We start from the raw sequence: 24,063 nt of genomic DNA, 5'->3' as shown, positions 1-24,063 counted from the left end.
GAAAATCTCTTAACAGGAGAATCTACTAATAAATTTAAAATCCACTATGACTGATTAGATTGGGCACAGCGCATTTATGCACTGCATACAGGCAGAATCCATTTCAAATCCCATCTAAGTTAAGACAGCATAATATTGGCCATGTCATGATAATTAAAGAGGAAGCCTAAGAACGCTTTCTGCTTCTCTTATGTTGTTTGATGCGAATGAATGGCTGAACATATTTAATTCACGTCAGATCATCTGTTTGCTAAAAATGGCAATAATATTTTCATACAAATTAATTACACCATTTAAGCTAGCCAGCTTTACTTGGCTGGCTGCTTGGTTTTCAAAGCAATTAGTAATGCTGAACTTAAATAATTTCTGAATGAAATCTGGGGTTTTAGTGTATAAAACTGGAGGTTTTTGTTATAACATAAATAAAAATACAGTATAACCCCGAATTTACGTCCCCGGATTATACGTTTTCCCGCCATTTCCGCCATTTTATTGTGGTCCCACCAATTTGTATTAATTCTTATGGGCTCTCTTCCCGGGATTTACGTTTATATTTCCCGCATTTTGCATTTTTTTTCACGTTCCTCTTCCTAGCAAATCGCTCCTTTAATGGTTAAAAAGGGCACTTACTTTCTAAACTAAAGTTTCCCCATCGCTAGCGATCGCCGCCACCATCTTGGGAAGGTCAGCGTCATACACTTGCGGCTGGTAATGCTTACTGCGCATGCACACCTATGGGAGCTTACAAAATCTCGTGAGAGTTACACACAAGCACAGGGGGAATTTATTAGAGCTTACAAGAAAGGTATGGATTTACCGATTCTCTTAAAAATGCAACAGATTTTTGTTTTAAAAGCAAGAAGGCAAAGCTTGTGTCAGTGGTGAACGCTCTTGGAGGGGGAAGGATTCCTCTGTGTCAGTGTCCTGTGGCAATGGGGTGTCAGTGGTGAACGCTCTTGGGGTGGGGGGAAGGGGTCCTCTGTGTTTGTGTCCTGTGGCAATAGGGTGTCAGTGGTGAAGTACTTTGCAATACTGTACTACTATACAATGTACTGTATGTTTAAACTTGAAATAAATCAGTAAAGTAACTATGTTGCAAATAAAAAATGGTTCCTGTACTTATTTCCTTTAAATAGCTTACATTTATGTGTCTTTAACACATTTCCCTGATTTTACATTTTCCCTGATTTTACATCTTTTTTCCATGGTCCCTTGAAAAACATAAAATGGGGGTTCTACTGTATTTTTAATCTATTTCTACATTTCTATTACAATACAATGTGCCCTTTCTTGTGGCAGCTGTTTATGGCACATTTCTGGTATAAGCCATAACCAGAGCATTATACTCTTGATTTTATAAAAACTGATTGAGCCCCCATTCTCATCCTTCACAGAACAGTGATTTGATTTCTGTGTGCTAGCTAGTTCCTGGTCCAAAATCAGCTTGTACTAAGAAAATCATTGTGTCCATATATACACACATTATATTACTGGGATTTTTTTTTATGACAGGAACTAAAGATGTCAAACAGGACAGGATATCCCTGGCCCTTGCTTAATGGGATTTTGTAACTTGACTGGTATTCTGTCCTCTTTAACTCTAAATGAAATGGTTCCCCATGCTGCTCCAGGACCCCCAAAGGGGCAAGACCCACAATTTGGGAACTGCTGCCAAATAGGATAAAGCTCAACCCTAGGCATAACCAAGGTAGAGGTTGATTAGGGGTTTCAGATGAACAGTGCAAGTATGTTGAAGAGAGCTCAGCTAAGTATTGATTCAACATTTTCAATGTATAAATACCCTGTAGGCAGAAGTTCACCCACTGGCTGCTTAGATCCCAACAACAGACCCTTTCCAAGATTGTTACTGTTTTTCAGGTTAGGATTTGTCCACATTATACAGATAAATATGTAGTGAACCAAATAACAAAATAATTGCCACCTTTGTAAAAATTGCGCTTACTTTTAGATGAAAAACATATAAACTGGATAGAAACAAATATAAGAACATACATTTAACTTATGTTTTGCCACTGCTACTCCTTACCATAAGAGTTTAACTTATATTTGCCACACAACATTTCAAAATTATGTAGGAAAGGTAAAACTGATTACATATTTCTATTTAATTTTAAATATCCATTCTGGGATACGACTCCTATGAAGCATTGTCATACAACAAAGAATTTCCTGTAATTAAATTTCAGATAGATTTCTAGTCACAATGGAAAAAAACAAAGTAAAAATATCTCAATTCTATACACACTTTGGGACATGAATGAAGATGAGTTTAAAATCGTGACTAATCTTGATCTCTCTTTACTCATTGATCTTTATATATATATATATATATATATATATATATATATATATAAAATATATATATTACATCAGTAGTATAAAAAAAAATATAAATTTTAAAAAAAAAAACACCATATTTAAGCAAGCAATTCAAATGGGTGAAAATTGGGAAGCATCAGAGGGGCAGCTCAGGGGCCAAAAATGCCAACTTGTATAATGTTTGCTAATAGCTAGTGCTTTATACTCGGATTGTTGCAGATTCCTATACAAAATGTGTTTGGGTTTTTTTGTTAAGGATTCAAATTTGCAAGTCCATCAAGTTCAACCCTTCCAAGTAAACCAAGCACACACAAACCTATACTTACCAATCTATACACTCACAAAACTGTTGTAGATATTAGTATCACAATAGCCTTGGATACCATCCAAGGACCCATTAAAGACATCAACAAAATCTGCCATTACAACCTCACTGAAAAAAAAACACCCCCTGCCTATAATCCCCTCTAATGTGCTTGTACAGAGTAATCATGTCCCCTCGCAAGCGCCTTTTTTCCAGAGACAACAACCCCAATCTCGACAGTCTAACCTCATAGTTCAGTGCTGTCCAACTTCTGCGGTGCCGAGGGCCGGAATTTCTCTAGCATACATGGTGGAGGGCTTCAAATGGAAGACAGTTTTGGCCACTCCCCTTTTTTAAACCACACCCATTTTATCACAATGGTGGTAGTGCAGAAAAAACCCAAATGCTTGGTCTTCACTGCGGGATATCAACCATCATTCATATGTGAAAGAATTATATTATGTCATATTAAGACATACCCTTAAATCCATATGCCTCCACCTCCCCTGTGGATAGCACAGCAACCCCAGTACATAATTACACACCTTAGGGACTATTTAATGGCTATTTCCAACTGCTAACAAACTCCCAGAACAAACCCCTGCCAGGTTCACCTCCCACAGGCAGCATAGGGCAGGCAGAGTATGGCACACATGCAGCACAGGGCAAGCAGAGTATGGCACATACAGGCAGCATAGGGCAGGTAGAGTATGGCACACACAGGCAGCATAGGGCAGGCAGAGTACTGCCTGTGTGTGCCATACTCTGCCTGCCCTACCCTGCCTGTGTGTGCCATACTCTGCCTGCCCTAACCTGCCTGTGTGTGCCATACCCTCCCTGCCCTATGCTTCCTGTGTGTGCCATACCCTCCCTGCCCTATGCTGTCTGTGTGTGCCATACTCTCCCTACCCTATGCTGTTTGTGTGCCATACACACAGGCAGCATAGGCCAGGCAGTACACACAATAGGGTTGATTCACTAAAGTGTGATAAGTGCGCATGCTTTTTTGCGTTAAAACTGACGCGAAAAATGCGCAATTCGCTAAAGTATTATTGCATAAAATTTTTAGCACATGCTATAAATAGCGCTTGTTTTAACGCACCGTAGTGAATCAACCCTAATGTCTGATGTGTGAACAGGTGAACAATGGGAGTGATTACAGCCTGAGCCTGAGTTGTGAACACTGCAGGGGGTGGACAATACAGGGATTAAGAGGTGTGAACAACAAAGGGGATTACATGTTTAAACAATACAGGGGGTTACAGCCTGAATCTGAGGTGAGGGGGCCAGTTAATCTCAGTACTGATCCTATTTAAAGCTTACTCAAAGGTAAGCCATCAAAGCAGCCAAACATGTGGGCCACCAGTTGGACAGCACTGTCATAGTTTAAATCTTCCAGCAGGGTTGATACTGTATATGTAAATTTTATGTTGGAAGGGAAATTAAAATTATGTTTAAGTAACTATAAGTTATTATCTAAATAAGGGAAATATTCAAACCAGGCTTGTTTATTTCCTTTTGCTGAAATTGTTTTACTGAAATTGATTATTTTAAAGGTAGAGAGGTTAAGATGTTTTTCTCAGTCAGATGCCTGGAAAAAAAAATCCTAGCTCCATTAAGCTAAGCATTTATAGAACCATACTTAAATAAATGTTAAAGCATGCACTTGTCTGATCTTATGAGAATAATTACATTTGAGTACTTTAAATACAGTATGATAGGGACAGCAACGTACTTAAAGGTTTCCTGTATCCATAAGCCATTAAGTATTATCAGGACAATATTAAACTGCAGCAATGTATCCTATGAGAATAACAAAAAGGGAAAATGAAATTATAAAAAAAAATCAATGCCCTGACTAATGTCTATAGTTATCAATAATGTTAATTAAACATTCAGCCAAAGCTAAAATGAATAGCAATGTGAAATAATTTGTAACATTTAACTTTATAAGCTGCATTTTGGTAATATTTCTAAAGTGTAATTTTTAAAAATTGCCTGTGGTTTCAATAAAAACCCATAAGGTTACTCTGAGAAATCAAGGGTAGAATTGCAAATAAATCACTGACTCTCAAGGCTTAAAGCAGCACTTTTTTCACCTCCTTGTGTTTTTGTACAAGTCACCTAGAGGTAAGTTTATGAAAATGAGAGATTAGAGTTGACCACAGTAAAATTCCCCCACTTTTATTCATTCCTACATTTCAGAAAATGTATATAATACATGTATTTTTTCTCAAATTGAGAAAAACTGTGATTTTTGACAGATAACCCCCTTAGCTGTGTGTTTGTTTTGATGGACTGCTAAGTTTTTTTTGCAGTGTTGATCTTCCTGGTGTTCATGCCCTACACCACACTTCAAAATATGATTGAACAGCTTTTTTCCCATTGTTCATCTTAATATAATATGGCTTACATGATGTTCCAGGTCACCTGGACCCTTTCTCAAGTGTCAAAGTGAACACTAAATTAAAGAAGCTGCGGGGGTCATCCATCTGTGTGGTATTGGGCATAGACACTAGGAAGACCAACACTGGTAAAGTATCCAGTGCCACTAAGTGCTATGTGTAAATCTTACAAGATGCCATTGGATATAGAAGTAGTGTGTATTTAAGTTATAAGGGCAACAAACCAGAGACTCCTTGCACACCCTTAGCTCTCCAAATTATCCGCCCGGTGCTCACTGCAGGAGGGATCAGCACCCTCCCAAAGTACAAAGTAACAAAAAATGCACTGGCACTCAGAGCTGCAATCGGGATAAACCCTTTAATTCATTCTTTATTGCGGTAGTGCAACGTTTCGGGGTAGAGTGACCCCTTTGTCAAGCATTGCTTGCTTGACAATGAATTAAAGGGTTTATCCCGATTGCAGCTCTGAGTGCCAGTGCATTTTTTGTTACTTTAAGTTATAAGGGCTCATTTACATCACAGGTACAGTGAGCAAAGTGCAATTTTAAGCAGCATTGCCAATTTTTTGTCATTGAGGATGCAAACGGGTGATTTTCTTGACACAAGGTGCACTGCGCCTGCTGCAGTTACGTCTGATCCAGCAAAAGGGATGATACTACACATGCTCTTTTTTGCAAATAGGGCAAATATTTTCTAAATCGGCAAAGTGTAAGGAACGCATTTTGACACAAGTACCTTTTATGAAAGTATTTTTAAACACAGCTGACTGGGGAAAAGTGAAAGTTGCCCACTGTGCTTGCAGATGTAAATGAGGCTTATAGTTTTTATTTAAGAAACTTGTTTTTAGCAGGTTTAAGTTGTTCTCTGCAGAAAAAGTGGACTTCTGGAAGAATTCATCTAGATTTCTCACATGACCTTAAGGTGTTGCGCAGAGGATTACTCAGAGATCTCATCTAAGTTGATTAATATGACACTGCTTCTGTTGTGATACAATAACATGTACATTTCTAAATGCATATAATGTTCTTTTATCTTTGTTGAATGTAGCTGCTATCTATTTGCAATATTAGTTATTTTTAAATACAAAATTTGGACAAAATTGTACTTGAACAGTAACCCATAGTATGTATATACAGTAGATATAGTTTTAGTCAAAGTAAAACAGTACAGGCATGGATCTAATTAATATGTCAACTCCTTTGTCACTAAGTCTTCCTGCACCTCAGGCATCAGACTGTGTCCATGCATGGTAAGATTTGTTTGTTTGGCAACACTGTGGGCCAAAACACAAATAATCCGATATTTTGACCCCAGGGCCAATGATCTGATCATAATGGGGGCCATAGAGACCTTTTTGGAGAAGACTGCATCAATGTGCCAATGCAGTCTTTGGCTGATGGGATATTTTAAACCTTCCAATCAATAGTAATCAGGCAGTACTTTACAAGGGCCCCATACATGGGCTGACCAGACCTTGTAGTGCCAGCTTTATACTGTAAACTCTGGGGAGAAGCTTTTACTAACATTTTAGTAAACATTAATTTATAAGAAAATAGTAGGTGTATAAAGCCCATTGTCAGTTTAAGAAATAACCTACAACATAGACAACATAGGCTGACTTTAAAAATGGATACCTTGGGAGTTACCATGGATGTGATATATTTAGGGGCCTAAATGGCAAAAATTAATGTAAATGGTATATTTATAAAGCCTGTATATTTCCTTATGGGCGATTTCTCATTTGCATTGCAATACCTTCATTCATTATCAAGAATAGAATTTATAAAGACATACATTTTATATAGTGCCAGAACACTGTAATTTAAACCATTATTTCCTCACCATTTCAGATATGGTAATGGCAAAAGTAACTGCAGTCACCTAAAAGCAGTACACCTCTTAACAAATCTGATTTTATGTGGCCATGCCTGGTGTTCAGAGAAAGTTCTGTATGCGTGACTATGTATTTTTTTGCACAGCCTTATAGGTAATTTCCTAGCTGCTCCAGATTTATAACTGTAATACTCAAAGTTTCAGCCATGGGTAACAGTTTTTTTTATTATTCTTTAATGTGTATGGGTGTTGGTATAGACTGTGCCCGTTAATTACCTAAAGTGTTACAATCCATGGAGACTGTTTCCATTTCACAGAGGTGTTTATACTGAATCAAAACAAGTAACATCCCGCTTGGTATTTGCTAATGAAATGGGAAGAGAATAAGCATTATGTCAATGGCTGCACAAGTCCACAAATATTTTTATATTTAAAAATAACCATAGACTCAAGGGACAAAGCAAAATTTCACCTATTCAAATCCTGTATTGCACATTTAGGGGCATATTTATTATAGTGTGTAAGCCAACATTTGTTTTTTAATTTGTAGTTGACTTTCAAATTTAATTGCCAATTAGTTGCTATGGGCAATATCACCGGTGATATAATAAATATACCTCTATATGTGCAGGGCTAATCTCATCACTGGTTCTTATAGAGTTCAAAATGGTTCAGAGATAAACTTGTGCTGAGACAGGAAACATAATTAGTAATCAAAGTGGATTAACTGAATTATTAGAAAAAAAAACTCAAGAGGGGAAATGGTAACAGGTCCTGCTAAAGATAGATGACTATTTCTCCCCCCCCTCCCATTTATAACAAATGACACAGAAATTACCCAGGTAAAGTAACCCAGAACAAATAAGATACAACAAATAAGATGTTTGCTTTTAAACAGGTGACCAGTAAATGCTACCTGCTGGTTGCTTTAGATGGTAAAACTGTTGCACACTTTTAACTTTTTATACTTTTACATATGTATGGTGTTAGGGGGTTATGTGAAAACAAGGGCAAAAGTTTGCTACCGGCTAATCACTTTAAACAAAAAGTTGTATTGGTAGTTATGGGTTTCTGCATCTGGGCAAACTTTTATTTACATAAGGGGTTCAGGGCAAATGTATTTAAAGTACGTTTTTGAATTTCATGACTAAAAAAAAAAAAAAGGAAGTTTGTGTTCCTATGACAACCTCAAAATGCCTAAACAGGATAAGAATGCTTTTGCATTGATTACATTTTTAAAATAAGACATAAGATCTCTCCACTTAGCATCATAAACATAATCACCAGCAACATAATTCCTTGCCAATCATAGTTCCCTTGTAATAAAATGATCATTTTCTCTCTTACTGCCCAAGCCTTCAGCAACTGACTTCAATTAAATTATGTACAGAACAAATAAATCTAACAAGGGCACAGAAACAAAACAGTATGAAATGTCTAAATATGTATGATGATCATGAACCAAGAGTTCAGATTGAAGCTGAGAATTACAGCATTTTCAATCAGCTGCAGTTTTAATGTGTTTTGATACATAAAAAACCTTATCATACAAAACCATACAAAAAGTATGTCATATTGAATATGTCAAATGTGCTATTTTGGGTTTTTGATGTTTGGGAACATACTGGCAAGCACATTAATGCCTATTGTACAACTGGCACTAACTGCTGTGAATTTGACAAAGGCAGTCAGATCTATTCCACCTGTAGCCATATCCCAGTGTCAGGCAGGGATTTCTCAGAAATGTGGATTGGAGGTTACTGAGCAATTTTTATCTACCATCGCCAGTGTAAAAAATGAGCAGCACCTTTCTCATTTAAATTTAAGGGTATTGGCTGCATCCACTATAGAAATAAGAGACAAAGCATGTCTTGACAGCCTTCTCATTGAGAGGACCTTGGCAACAAGCTGTCTATAACCCCCTAAAGGGTACATAAGGATTGGCCACTACCAATTTTCTTATATCTATGCACACAATTAAGATAATCAGTGTATGACAGCCTACCTTTCACCTCCTTCAGACCTCTTTGGTCTATAGTGATGCACGAGTCAAAAAAACATAACTCTATGCCAAATCTATACCACTCCTGAATGACCTGCACTTGCCTAAATCTATACCACTCCTGAATGACCTGCACTTGCCTCTTTTATTTTATCTATAACCTGAACCTGGTGGTGACATCATGGGGAGGCCAAACACAAGTGGCGTTTGGTGTATATTTTTAGCAAGCCGAAAATAGCCTGAGTGTATTTCATTCATTCGGGGGCAGGCACAGGTAGGAGACATATGGCGCTATTTTCAGCTTGCCAAAAATATATGTCAAACGCCACGTTTGGCATAAGCCTTGAGGAGTAAAGCTAAGTGACTACTGCAAGGGCTAAAGCTGCAGTCGCACAAGTACTGACATCTGTATTGTCCGAACAAGACCAAGCAACCAAGTTTAGAGCCAAGTTTAGCGTTAAAACTTAAAAGGTGCAAAGTTTCACGTAAGTTTTAATGCTACGAAAAAAGCGCAACTTTTTGCGCAAGTTTTAACGTTACGAAAAATCGCCAGATTTTACGCAACTTTCGTAATGGCTACGAAAAACTCGTGTTTTTACGCAAAAATCGTATTGGTAACGAAAAATTCGTAAAGACGCCGAAAAAATCGCAAAAAATACGAAAAAATCGCAAAATACCGATTATTACGAAAAAAACGCAATCGGACTCATTTCGACCCGTTCGTGGGTTAGTAAATGTGCCCCCTGGTGTGACATTAGCCTTACTTACAAACCAATTTACAAGTGTAAAACAAAAAAGCATGTTGTAACATTACATGTTTCTGCACCAAGTGTCTGCTAAAAGTAAATGAGACATATATAATTCATTGGCCTTGGCTCCACCTCTCTAATGTGGCAATTGGTTTTAATAAATTGGTTTAAAAATACACTTCTAAGCCTTGTATGAATATAGTGTGTTAGTATAAGATCAAGAGTGAAGTCTGTGGCAATGTATATCTCTATTTCTATGTCCAGCATTTCATTTAATACAGTGTGTAAGCAGACAGTATATGAACAAATGCTTTGAAATATTAGATCAGACATTACATTCCAAACTGGGTGTGAATAATTGTAAATCATACAAAGGATGTTGCTTTGTATGACTGGGCAACAACCAGTAACACACATTAAGCTGACAAACATTCTCTAAGCATATTTATGAGTGAGCCAAAATTCTTTCTTAAATACATTAAAGCCTGCATCATTGAAGTAAAGAAAAAAAGGACAAATGTGAAAGCCTGTTAAGGAACTAATGGCTTTTCCGAGCATATCCCTTAAAATGCATTTTTAAAATGTAGCCTTTTAGTCTTCAGACAGAGTTATTGATTTAAGTAACACAAGTTTTATTACTTTTCCATAGCAGAACTTGCTAATGAGAGAATTTTATTTTAACAGTAGAATGGCTATTGGATACAGATCTTATTGAAGAGAGAAGCTTTTGTAGTTTAATCAGCCAGAGCATGATTTGGCAGCAAAGAAATTCCCTGTAGTTCTAATTCGTTTCTCCCAAATACCCTTCCATTTTCTTTCTTTCCATCTACACTGAAACATGAAAAATGTATTTCCTGAGCAATTTTAATTGTAATTTGCATCTGAAAGACTAATGACTTGCTCACACAAGTGTGTAAATATTGCAGAAGCAAAATTAATCAGAAACCCATCACTAATACATTCAAATTTGGCATTTGGATGAAACTATGTTGCAAAAGCAAACATACACATACTGGATTATCTGTACAAACACATTTAGGCACAGACATATTCATGTTCATCTTTGCAATTTTGCTGCAATTCACGTTCACAGTTGTGTGTTCTTTTAAATACAAATAACAATCTTGCTATCTAAAACCTGTCCACATGCCATAGATGTGTGGTATGGAAGTGTAGGTTTCTACCAAAATGCAGTTTTTTTTTGTGAATGGGCTTGGTTGCCCTTAGGGGCTAATTTAAAAAAATATCAAGATCATGTTTTTGCTGCAATTTTTAGAAAATATTACCGAAAAAATGAAATCTTGAATGTATTCATGGTTATATTGTTACTGTTTTTTAACACAATTGCTATTAAAAATAAGTCGTTAGTCACAGGAAAAAGGCTGGACAAAAAACCTCTTGTTAAATATTCCTCTCATTATTACACTAAAGCATAATGGGGTAAGATGTCGGATATTTCTAAAAACTTCAGTCAGGTGTCCAGCTGAACAAATGGTACTACACCTAATATTGTTTTTCTGTGGCAAACAAATTATGTTTGAAGGTATCAGCAAAAATATTTCTCCCCATATTTTATCATATGAAAGGGCTCTTTTAAATTAAAAATTCCAGTGCTATAGGATTAAAACATTCATTCTTCAAATGAATGTCCAGGTATTCATTGCACAGTCAGCTTTCATTGCAAATGTCACAAACCCTAAGATCAATATTATTTAATGTCAAGCCTTGATTACATGAAGCTTATGAATGAAAACACTGCTGGGTCAAAATCAATGGTTTCAATAGTCCTATTGACTTTAATGGGTCATGCAAGTTTTAGAGTGCTGTAATATACTAAAACAATCCCACACCTTTTTAAATAAGCCGAATTAGCAGGTTCATAAAATGATTTATAGGATAATGATGCATGGTTAAAAGGGCAAAGAAAGGCTTAATCACTGGGGAGTGCTAATTTGTTAGGCACCCTCAGTGATTATAATCTCTAACCTCAGTCCCTTTTATTGTAGGGAGCACGGTGCTGCCATTTTGCTTTTGGTTTCTGCAAACCTTGCCTTTGTCTTGAGCGGTGTTCACGCGCAGCAGAGCAAAACTGAGAGCAAGTTTTTGTTCTGTTCCGCATGTGCACAGACCAGGACACAAGTAAGAACCTCAGAGACCAAAAGCAAAATGGTGACCAATTGCTTCTGCAATAGTTCCCTGAGCCAGTGCACTTTTAAGCAAAGCTTAACTGCCTTGGGGCATATAACCAAAATGATTAAGCCTTTTTCTTCTCCATACTTCTTTAATTCATGTGCATGAACTTTCACTCCTCATTTTGCATAGTTTTGGGGTTAAGGCCCTGGGTTTTGAATTAGTGAATGAGGTAGCAAACAAGCATGAGATGGTAGAGAATAGCGAAATCTTTAAAGAAATATCCTGAGCTATCTGGAAAATGGAAAAGAGCTTTACCCTGGAGATGCTATAATGAATGATATCAACGATTTTCTGCTGTAAATTGCAACACCATGTTTATTCCTTCCCTTCTTTTCAATTCTGTAATCCTCTACATTTGCTTGTAACTCCACCACAGTTAGGTGCAGATTTTGTTTTTTTTTATCTTTTACTTGAATTTGCTTAATTTGGTCTGTACAGTATGTGTAACCTTGACAAAGGTCCTAAAGGGTATAGCAGATAATTGGGGAGCTCAAACCTCTATACAATACACCCTTATATACAATAGCAAAAAAAATCAATATACAATAGCAAAAAAAAAAATCCAGTAGCACACTCAAAATGTAAACTGTGCAAAAATGTATTTGCCCAAGTACATACAAGCAAAACAATGTTTTGGGCCCCTCTGGGCCCTTAAACTTACAGTGCACCAATTATTGGTGCACTGTAAAATTGTAAAACTGGATTTTTTTTGCTAAAGGTCCTAAAGGGGACCAAAACATTGGTTCTTTAATAAAAACAACACATTTACTTTTTGATTAAGACCTATGATTAAGGTTTTTATGGTCACTGCTTTTAATAACTCTCTGCTTAGTGCACCAGAGCCTTTCATATCCTCAGAAAGCAGAACAAATACATTGCATGCAGTCCAACGGTACCCAGCAGTTTTAGCTACAAACACATTATAGCCACAGGGCCCTCAATTAGCAAATAGACTACGCCTAAAATATATATTGTGCCTTAATAATAGGTCCCACTGCCTTTCCTCATACTACTGTGGGACTAAAACACAAAAGGAAGATCTTTAAAGCTAGTCTATATCACAGTGGTCAGAATCATGGTAGCTGTCACCCCCCTATTATTTTTACCCCCAGTCCTGATTTTTTCCATGTGGGTTAGCAGGAAAGAAAAAGATTTTAGCAAGGCTAATGCAGCATGTTGTAGAAAATTGTAGTGCCCCAAGACCACAATAATCTTCTCTGGCCCTTGGTCTATAGGAAAAGTGACAAATGCAATATACAGTATATATATAAATATATAAAATAAAATATATATTAAGTTGCGCATTTCTCAACATAAATCCTCCATTAATCTGGGAAACGCCAAATTACCCGTTTCCAAACATTTTTTGGATATGGGCCATAAAGCAGACACACTGAAATTTATGGTCCTGGAAGGGATTCCGCCCCTAAAATATGGAGTGAACCAGGGTCTTTGGCGCCAAAAGGGTTAAACAAAGACTGTGATTTATATCTTTTTTTATGAATGTATATATTATGTCGAATTGTTTGCACAAAGGGTTACACATGTAGGGAGTGTGGGTGGATATAATGGATTGTTTACAACCGTTGCCAAGGTATCACCTATCGCAGTGCCGTCCTATTGGCGCCCCTCTGTGTGGCCCCCCACCTGTCTGGCTGCTTTGATGACTTACCTTTGAGTAAGCTTTAGTATTACCTTTGAGTTAGCTTTAGTAATCTTGAGTATCACTGAAATTAACTGCCCCCCTACATGGTTCTCACCTCAGATTAAGGCTGTATTGTTTAAAAATGTAATCCCCTGTGTTATTCACACTTTTTAATCCCTACATAGTTCAACCCCTGCAGTGTTCACACCTCAGGTTCGGCCATTGTTCACCTGTTCACACCTTAGGTACTGCCTGGACTATGCTGCCTGTGTGTATGGCACATACACACAGCATCATTCATTATCATTAATAAGATCTGCTTTTCTAGAAACAATGTATTTTCAACTTCCAGCATTTTAAATGTTACAGTATGTTAAGAAAAAGAGTATACATAATAACAGCTACAAAGAAAGCAACATGCAGGTGCTGGTTATGAGTCTAAATATTCCAGTTTACAGAATTTGACTTCAAAGAGGAGTGAATTGCACAGTGTATACTAATCACACCTGCTTTCTTTTCTCATTATGATGGAAATTAGTCTTGCTGTGTTTGTACATTGGATTACCATGCTGAAATCTTGCCTGGTTTCTCTGCCCATGTTATTATACAGAACAAAACTTGAACTCAAGCCTAGAAAAGACTCTCTCTTGCTGGGGTTTAAAAAATCAAAACAGTTTTGAACAGCATGCTCAGATATATTTCCCCATATTAAGGTTTTCCTTTCAGATATAAGATAAGAGCTTTTATGAAATGAAATGTAATTCATTTTTAGGGCTTCTTTCTGCTACTTAAGGCTTTTACTAGTGGAAGGCAAAGTATTTGTATCATTTTTACCCTTGGAAAAAGCTAACGGCAGGGCTGGATAAGGTTTGCTTGGATGATGCTGTGCATGTTAATATCGACATAGCATATTGGTATGCAGAAAGATGTATGAAAGGTTTTATCCTGATTAAAAGCTTTTGAAGACATTTCACAAATGTGATAAACCATTCAGAAAATGGTTTTATGTCAAACAAGGAACTTTACCTCGACATTGAAGGTTTGTCTTTTGAGTTAGCCCAATGGGTTGCTATGAATTTGGAACTTACATATATATAAAAACACAAAGTTAAATACAGTCACATACTTAAGATAAACCTGGAGCCTCTGCATTCTTATGGGAGAAGATGAGGATGAGCTACCTGTTTACAGTGTCCTTACACTATATTGGAACACTTTGAAATTAAGGGTTATAACAGACTTTGTCCCAACAGTCCTTAAATAGTTTATTTAGCAACCTGCACAGTTAAAGAGCATCAGGATATCTAGAAGTGACCCTCTACTGTCTAATTGTGATATGTACATACTTTGGCTAAAGGCCAAACTAGACTTTGTATAATGTATTCTGTAACCAGTAAAGTCACTGATGATATTTTTAGAAACAGATTTTTTTTGTACTATGGCAACAGAATCCACCAAATCTTCAATACCAATAGGGGCATTTATTAGCATTAATCAAAATTGCTCTACTGAAGCCTTCTTCCACATAGGAGTTAGGAAACTCTCAAAGAAGACTAAAACCACAAGGCTATAGCCACAGAAGTATTCAGACAGGATATTTGAGAGCAAGCATACTAAAAATAAAGATGGGGCATCCACCAAAGTAGGAAGTGGGGAAAACAGGTCACTGAGAATAAGAGTCTCAGAACTCTTACAGATCATCAAAACAGCAGGGACAACCCTAGTAACACAAACTTATAAAACTAAATGTTCTAACACAGTGTTCCCCAACCAGTGGCTCATGTCAACCAGTTGCTTGCCAACCCCTTCGATGTTGCTCCCAGACATACAACTTTTACTAGAGCAGGGCAACACTACACTAGATTTTTATTACTGTTCCTTTAATATATAGCATTAAAAGCTCCAGTAACCTCATATGGATAGACTTGCCTGATTGGCACATATATATATATATATATCTACCCTATGGGACATAAATACTTGTACAATTATGCCACAAGTGTTGGCAGCTGTCACAAAAAATATTTTTTAAGAGGTAATAAATAGTTGTTGATAAAAGGGCACGTAAAACACTTGCTCATGTGTGGATGCCTATTTCCTGATGAACTATTCTGATTACAAGGAGAACAAAAACTCAGATCTTTAAATTCAAAGATTGGGATTTAAGGTATATTTAGGTATATTCTATAGCCTAAACTACCTTTTGTAATCTAAACACGTTGTATGTGATTCCATAGGAGTAATTGAACCTAGCATTGTACCTACAGAAACTTGGGTTTGGATTTGTCACAAGTTAACACAGATTTCTGTAGTGCTTACTTTTAATCATAGATAAAATCTGTCTATTCTATGATCTGTAACAATCAAGTTTCACTATGCTGCATTCAACAAGAATATACAATTTCAGGTTAGGGTCATTTGATAAAATAGATATGAGTTCAGGAATGATTGTAGAACATATTTTTATGTTAGGAGGAATTCTGACCTCCAGGACTGCTACCTCTTAAGGTGACCATACACTATAAGATCCAGATGTTTGCCAAGATATTGGTTGGGTAGGCCTGTTTTTTGTCAGTGCTTTGTACCACTGCCATGAGCTCAACTTTAAGCCTTGCCCATAATCTTCCCCGTTCTCTTTCCCCAGTTTAATAATTCTTTCTGTCCAAGCCTGTCACATGATTTGATTGGTATTAAACCTCCTGTGCTAATAATTGACTACCTACAGATTATCCAGGCAGGTTTTAGTCATCCATAAACAATAAGCTGGAAGCAATTCTCTGCACCCTTCTGTAAAGTTATACTTATTAAAGTATCAGGGGGTATGTACTGTTCTGCTGTCTGAAAAAAAAAAAAACAAGCCTATGTCTCCTGTTATTAACTGAGATATATGATAAGAGCTGTCAAATGACAGCTGGCCTATGTTACTGCCTTTCACCAATGCTATTAACTTTGATGAAGGCTGGGGTCCTCTCCAAAATGTTAGCTTTTCTTGATTTTTCATAAGCCCTAACTGCATTTTCACTTGGATGTCTTCCACTTTCTCTCCCTCTAGATTGTTTATACTGGTTTTTCTGGTCCTTTTTGCTTTTAAATTACACATCAAACATTTTTTTTTTTACCAGAGACAAAAGCATCCAAACCGTTTTCTGTATCACTTGTCAAAGTTTATTGTATTATAGAACTTGATGATTGAAGCTATTTTGTAACTAGTCTTCAACAATTTTCTTGGACTTTTCAACACTTGAAACAAACCACCAGTAGATAGGCAAAGGAACAGAAAGTAGCACATTTCAAACCAAATATGTTTTTAATTTAACTTTGATAAATATATCCCTTTGTACATTTCTTCAAATTTTACAAATGAAAATTGCTGCACATGCAATCAAAAATTGACTTTGTGTACGTGCGTTATATACTTTCTGTGTCATTCATTTTTATCATGTGAATGCATTTGGAAGCTGCAACGAAGTGTTCTAACACAGCCATATAGGGGGAGAGTACAGCTTTGTCCAAATGAATGTTACATTTACTGGCATAAAACTGCAACTCTTAGCATTCCTTTTGGCTATTAATTCAACACGAATTGAATCGCTGTGCTTGCTTACTTTTCTGAAGAATATTGGGCCCTCACTGTAGTGGCTTAGCGGAGTATTGGAAAATATTATGAAAAACAAATTTACAGAAAGTATATGCACCTGTAAAGGAAGTAGACCACAGTGCCTGGCACAGCTGCTTTACAATAGTTGCCTTCACTGAACTGGGCTGAACAGTTTCCTTTGTGTCTTAACCCTTTCTCCTTATAGATTGTAAGTTCTTTTGGGAAGGGCCCCCTTCACCGCAATGTAATTCTGTATGTCCAATGTATAAACCCACCTATTGTACAGCACTGCAGAATATGTTGGTGCTTCATAAATACATGTTAATGATACTTGGTGGCAAAACAATTTATGATGATCCAAATTATGGAAAGATCCCTTATCTGGAAAAAGTAATGTAAAGGGTTGGGTTTAGAATGGTGGCAGGGTTAGCTTGCTTGCTGGTGTTTAAAGGTGATAAACATAGGAAAACATTTACATGTATTTTGGCTTTGTCCCAATGCTGGTCCTCTTCCTAGAACAAACTATAATACCAAATGTGGAAGTCAAACTATATGCCTTCATTTCTTCAAATCCTTTGTAAGGTACAGAACAATATGTTGCATGAAGAGAAACTCAACATTAATGTCCCACACACTTGGTGAAAGAGTTATGGGACACCCCAGCACTGCCAGCATCCAAAATAACACCCCAATGAAAAAAACATGCAAATGTTATGCAATTTTGCAATCAAGCAATATCACTGTACAGGTATGGGATGCGTTATATGGAAACATGTTATTTAGAAAGAGCCAAATTACTGGAAGGCCATCTATACATTTTAATCAGATAATTCACATTTTTAATATGTATTACTTTTTGCTCTGTTACAAAGATATAATATGTTCTCCAAATACTGCATTTTTTTTCTCAGTACAGATATGGGATCTGTTATCCAGAATGCTTGGGACCTGGGGTCTTCTGGGTAAGGGATCTTTCCATAGTTTAAAGCTCCATGCTAAAAAAAAACATTTTAAACATTAAACCCAATAGGATTGTTTACCTCCAATAAATATTCATTATATCTTAGTTGGGATCAAGTACAAGGTACTGTTTAAATATTACAGAGAAAAAGGAAATAATTTCTCAAAATTATTATGGGAGATGGCCTCTCCGTAATTTGGATAACGGGTTTCTAGATAATGGATCCCATACCTGTACATGAAATACACATATAGATAAGAAATGTGCTATAAGCCTAAAAAAATACATTATACTAAAGTATAATTTACATTCCATGATGGCGATACCTATTCAGTAGAGTTTACAACCTAAGTGGGTGGGTAAATTATAGACACAGATAAGAGTCTTATAAATACATGTTAACTAGAAGGGAAGTTTGAGAACAAACTTCATGTTGGGTTGAAAAACGTGAAGTCATTGAATGAAATCTGATCTGTTTTAGCTCCACCCACTTTTTCTAATCTTGGACCACAGTTATATAGTAAAAGCCACTGTGCAAAGTTTGGGGACCCTGGTTTCTAATAATGTCTGAATGGCAGCAATTTAAATTTCTCCACTGAAAGTCAATGAGTGACATCTGATTGGCATTTGGTTGCTTTGCCTACTGTTTCTAACTTGGAACAGCCGTTACCCAGTGACTAACTCTGCAAAGTTTAGGGACCCTAGGATTAATAGTTAAAGAACGGCAGCAGTTCAAATTTAAACCATTAAAGTCAATTGGTAAATTGTGATTGGTGATTGGTGGGTGTGCCCACTTTTTCTAACCTTGAGTCAAAGTCACCCAGTGACAAACAGTGGGCACCCTGGCATAAATAGTGTGAGAATGACAGCATTTTAAATTTAAACCAATAAAATTAATGAACCCAACATGATAATAGTTAACCCGTTAAATAAACAGATGAACAAGTGAATGATGATGTTGATTAGATTAAAGAAAATCTATACCCCCAGAATAAATACTTTACTAACATATATTTTATTTATGTTAAGTGACCTATTAAAGAATCTCACCAAACTGATATCTATATCAGTAAATATTTGCCCTTTTATTCCCATTGATCCACCATTTTGTGATGGGCTGCGGGCTTCCTCAGAGATCACATGACCAGAAATAATGCAGCTTGACCTGTTAAAGGCAAAACTCTGCCATTGATTGGCTGATGATGCCTAGCATGTATTTGTGCCTTGGCTTGTTTGTGTGCACTATGAATCCTATTATCCCAGGAGGTGGCCCTTAATTCTTTAAATGGCAATTTTCTATTTAGGATTACCCAATAGCACATACTACTAAAGAAAGTATATTTTTATGAAATGGTTTATTGAGATGAAGCAGGGTTTTACGTATAAGCTTGTTCGTGCAATATATTTGTATAGAGACCTACATTGTTTGGCGGGTGTAGATAGCAGTAGGATCAGTAGCCAGACCAGATATTCTGACAATAGGTCCATAAGAGGTATGGGTGAAATAGGTAGGCAAAACATAATAATGTAGCACAGGAGTTTCAAAACATCCTCTTCACACTATAATACTACTGTCTAGAGAAGAAGCTTGAGAATACAGATCAATAAGAATATTACCAAAATATGGATTTCTATTAGAAACGTATGCATTTTCTCCTCCTGCAATCACATGTTGAGTTTTCTCTTTGCTGTAGTTCCAATAAAAAAACAGTTGTACCAGGCCAGTATTTTACCTTTTATTAAATTTGAATTTGAATTAAATTTCTATTTAAAAAAAAATAACAGGAAGGTCAATATTTTTTCAGGTAGCAATCCTAATGTCAGTTATCTTTAAATGTGATCCTTTTTCTAAACATATCACAACTACATACAAATGATTACAGAGGTTACTGTCAGCTACGCTACCACATAATTTTTTCACCAATTCAAATATTGCTGTCCAGCCTACCAATTAATAAAAAAAACAAAAATACAACACAAAAAATAAAACACAATTATAGGTCCTATCAAGTTATCTCATATATATTACTACTACATAAAATAAATACATAAATAATCAGTGAATAGACAAGGAAGAGACTTGTATCACTTAGTGGAGATTATAATGGTCAACAGTCACCAAAAAGTTGGGCCTTGTATAATGGATGAACAATTAATTAGATGAGAATAGGGAATAAATTAAATGGCACAGAGTCTTGGACCTGTTCCTGGGAGCCTATGCATGCCATTATATCTGTTGCTTGTGTATCCCTGGGGCAAAGAAGTAATTGTAATAGTGACAAAGGGAGATACACTGGAAAAGGGCCGCATCAGCTGGCTGAGGCAGCACTCTGCTAACTGATCTCCACATAGCCCTATAATGATTTGATCATTGGCCCAGTCCAATCAGTCTAATTTGGGCCAGCACAAGGCTGACCATATCATGACCATGCCAAATTACATTATTTAGATTACTAAGACTCAGTTATTTGGTTAAGAATATATCCTTTAGCAGTTTCTTTCTACAAAATGTATTTTCAAATATGCTAAGACTATGTGAGACAGAGAGGTGCTGACTGAAGGTTATCTTTTTGCAAGAAACTAAACAAGTCAGAGTTTATTTAGCTTCTCATATTAATTATAATGCATTTAACTACTTATTTGCTCCTGTTTTGATGCATATTAAATTGCATATTTGCTATTTCCGTTTAAGGAAAAATAGGTATCCTATACAGTCTGCATTGTTGCAATCATTGTGCTAACTGTTCCTATAACTGTTGTAGGAACCTTATACTGTTCAATTTAAGAGCATATCATTTAAATATAGATTTAACTGGTTATATTTACTTTATTTTTATGCAGGTTGTATATGCAACTTAGAATAATGATCCCAATACCACATTCTTTTGACTATTCTAGTGGTTTAACACTAGAATAGTCAAAACACTAGCGGTCACAATGCTAGCTGGGCCTTGATGCTAACTGGTTGTTTGTCATTTACTACTTTGGAATGTAGCCAGCTGGTGGGTGTGGTTATGTGATGATGTCATAATGCAGCTGGTTTCATGCAGCAGCTCTGGGTCAGGTGCAGGCTAAACAGTGTTATACTGTGCAAGAGGACTGTTGTGTTTTTGCAACATGGATCTTTTGCGTGTATTTCTTTTTCTTATTTATGTTTTAGAATCATCTTATGGTAATTATATTTCTTTTTAGTCTTTATTTAGCAGTGTTCCATGCATATTTACACATTTACATATGCTATTTTTGTAATGCACGGTATGCATGCTTATTTATATTTGTAGGTATGTATGTATATCTTTATTGATAAAGCGCTACTTATGTACGCAGCGCTAAACAGTAAAACACTAGATTAATACAGGGGGGTATTAAAATAATAGATGATAACAATAAATACAAATAGATACAAGGTACAGTTGCAATAAGTTAAGAATCAAAGAGACGAGAGGATAGAGGTCCCTGCCCCGTAGAGCTTACAATCTAAATGGGAGGGTACTTGTTTAGGGACTGCAGCAAAGTAATGTGAGGCATGTTCCATGCTTTTTTTGTACTTTTTTTTTTTAAGAAGTAGAACAGTTAAGGGTTTTTATTAGGCCACTTTGCTATTTCAAACCAACTATCTTAACTTGGCCATGACAAGTGCCCTTTAGTAAATGCCAGCATAAGTTGGGTTGAAACACTTCAGTGTACTTAGCAAACCACAACCAAAATTCAATACTAAGAATATGCTTTACCAAGCAGTAGTTAAAAGGCAAATGAAATAGCACTAACAATCATTCTGTATTGTGATGATTGTAGTATATTTAACAAATAAACAAAGGTGTCCTGTTGCATTAAGGAGAATAAGATATAAATATAGATTGAAGTTATTATTTGGATTCTTATTTTTGCATAAGTTATTTACTTAATGTCACAAAAAGAAACAGGACACTTCTGATTTTTTAAAATGCAAAACTTTAATTCACTACTGGACAATTAAGGAGCCCAAAAACAGCAACCACTTCTCGTATATGCATGCATTTAATACTGTACATGATTCATCTGAACAGAATGATGCAATGAATGGAACGGATTCCTGCAATGATTGTGACAATCTTTTCAGGACCATGGCTATAATTGTGCTTCATAAATAATTCCTTATAAACCTGTTATGCTCTTTTACTGGTAGTGGGTAACTGAACCTCTACTATAGGCTTAGGTTTGCAACATTTTAGTAACAGCATGTCACTTGCTGGCCGCATCTGTACTGGGGATTGGTCAGTAAATTTTGAAAGCCCAGCCTAATGCCTGCCGATTGCTTTCACTATCTTCCATTGCTATCTTCCACTATTTATTTTCTCTTTGCACAGTAGGGTACACAGGCATGTGGGTGGTAGTTATGTTCTTGTCTACTGTAATATGCTACTAGGAAATAAAAACCTATTCTAGCAGCCATCTGTATGAAAAAGTGCATTTAAAATATGCAATGTACTGCTATAAAATCTATAGGTATAGGATTTATTATCAGGAAAGCTAAAGGAAAAGTAACTTAGGTCTGCTTTAAATCATGTAATCATTAAATAAACCCAATAAGGATTCATGCAGCTTAGTTAGGATCAAGTAAAATGTACTGTTTCATTATAGCAGAGAAAATGCCTAACATGGACTCTATAGGAGATGGCCTTTCCATATGATTTAACATCCTTAATAATGGGTTTCCAGATAATGGATTTCATACCTGTATTAAATAGCTTTATTTCTAGTGAAAGCCCCCAGATTCAATGCAGCATTGGACCCACAAAGAAAATGACAGTTGCAGATGACTAAATTACTAATTTAAAATCAAGTGCTAATTACAGGATCTAATGTGGTCATTTTAATAGTATTAGTATTAAATTGTGTCTATGGTGCTATTTCCTTCTGAAAAAACAATCAATAAATTATCACACAAAGCACACAAAGTTTCCAGTTCCATAAAGAGAACAATATTGGTTCAACTTTTTAGTTTAGACTTTTAGATGTTAATAACGCCAAGATATATTTTATTTAATGGAAATTTAATTATTATTATCCATTTCCCTTTCAGCCAGACCTGTTAGAAAGGCAAAAGTGCAGCATTACAATGACATCATTCCAGAAAGTAAGTCAATTTAACTGCTGAGTATAGGTTTATTATACCATGGCTTTCACTTGGGTTTTTCACTCATATTGAATTGTAATAGGTATTGTAGGATTAAAAACTGTGATTACCATCTTCTGAAAGTTTACAGTAAGTATAATAAACAATATGAAAAATACTGCCCCATTCTTCCTTGTAGACAAACACGTTTTAAGGAACCTTTACATTATTGCAAGAAATGTGTGGAATTATGTTAACATTCCACAATAAGTGTTCCCCTTACATTTTATGTAGTTGCCTTAATACTTTTGTTAATCCAGGGTAGGAATGTGAATCCCCTTTACTCATTGCTTTATGCATATTCCTGTCCAAACCATAATTTTTAAACAAACATTTCTTCAATTTTGTTGTATATTAAAATTATATTTTTATATATATTTTAGTAAAAAGTCAAAAGACCAACAAGGAATTACAACTTTTCCAGTCAAACAAGAAGTTCCACAATTCACCTACAAAGATTAGGTCAAGGGCAATGTTTAAAAAAACAACTACAGAAGCAATGCCAACAATACCTACAGAGAGTGATGGTAGATATTGCATTTTATGTATCAGTTAATAAGTATGTTTATAGAAAAAGATTAGAGTTCAATTGAATTGTATTATGTAATTTTAAAACTGGTTTGAAATATTCTATAATTATTTTAGAAGTTTGCAGAAAATTAAACTAGTACAGGTATGGGATGTATTATCCGGAATGCTTGGGACCTTGAGTTTTCTGTGTAAGGAATCTCATGGAGACATATTGGATAAATGAAAAAAAACCCTAATCTTGTAGGCAATTATGAAAAATATATGGTGCTGGTTTTGCTTTTATCTAAAAATTGTCTGTAAAAATGGCTCCTTTATTGGAGCTCCCTGTACAGTACATCATATCGGGT

The 24,063-nt window shown here is 35.9% G+C and overlaps 1 long non-coding RNA gene across 1 annotated transcript in view; it reads left to right on the top strand.

Moving 5' to 3' along the window:
* LOC116411475 overlaps positions 1-23,706 on the top strand; it is a 28,721-nt gene extending 5,015 nt beyond the window's left edge. Inside the window, exons 2-3 of the long non-coding RNA XR_004223123.1 lie at positions 23,093-23,146; positions 23,569-23,706. This is a non-coding gene — a long non-coding RNA (uncharacterized LOC116411475). The remainder of the gene's footprint in view (positions 1-23,092; positions 23,147-23,568) is intronic.
* The last annotated feature ends 357 nt before the right edge of the window (positions 23,707-24,063 follow it).

The sequence above is a fragment of the Xenopus tropicalis genome, chromosome 6 (assembly GCF_000004195.4).
Source record: "Xenopus tropicalis strain Nigerian chromosome 6, UCB_Xtro_10.0, whole genome shotgun sequence".
NCBI lineage: Eukaryota > Metazoa > Chordata > Amphibia > Anura > Pipidae > Xenopus > Xenopus tropicalis.
The sequence above is the reverse complement of the archived record's forward strand: the minus strand, read 5'-3'. Positions and strand labels throughout refer to the sequence as shown.